This window comes from Myotis davidii, unplaced genomic scaffold (genome assembly GCF_000327345.1).
Source record: "Myotis davidii unplaced genomic scaffold, ASM32734v1 scaffold3578, whole genome shotgun sequence".
Lineage (NCBI taxonomy): Eukaryota > Metazoa > Chordata > Mammalia > Chiroptera > Vespertilionidae > Myotis > Myotis davidii.
Window position 1 is genome coordinate 207,649 of NW_006289094.1, and position 359 is coordinate 208,007.

At 66.6% G+C, this 359-nt stretch overlaps 1 protein-coding gene across 1 annotated transcript in view; it reads left to right on the forward strand.

The window, feature by feature from the left end:
* ATHL1 (ATH1, acid trehalase-like 1 (yeast)) overlaps positions 1-359 on the forward strand; it is a 7,883-nt gene that overhangs the window by 5,419 nt on the left and 2,105 nt on the right. The gene's annotated exons all lie outside the window — the stretch shown is intronic.

Here is a 359-nt window from a genome sequence, read left to right on the forward strand (position 1 = left end):
ATACAAAGGTCACCCTTGTAGGAGCCGAGGCAGCAAGTTCTGCTCCCAGAATGTCCTGGGAGAAACTGTTGGAGACACGGGAGCCCATGGCACCCCCCGGACACCTGTGGGCCCCTCCAGCCCCGGAGCCCCTCACCTGGTGCTGTCCTGGCTTTAGGGACCTCTCGGGTCCTCCCTCGGGCACTGCCTATGCGGGGGGGTGGGCGGCTGGCTGCACTACTCCTGGCCGCCCTCCTGGCCTGCCCTCTGCCTCCACCCCCCTCCGCCTGGCAGCCAGGCTCACGGGCTCCAGGAAAGGTCTGGCTTCTTTGGCCTGAAGTTCAAGGCTGCCTCTCGCCAACCCCTTCCCTGCCTAGCCC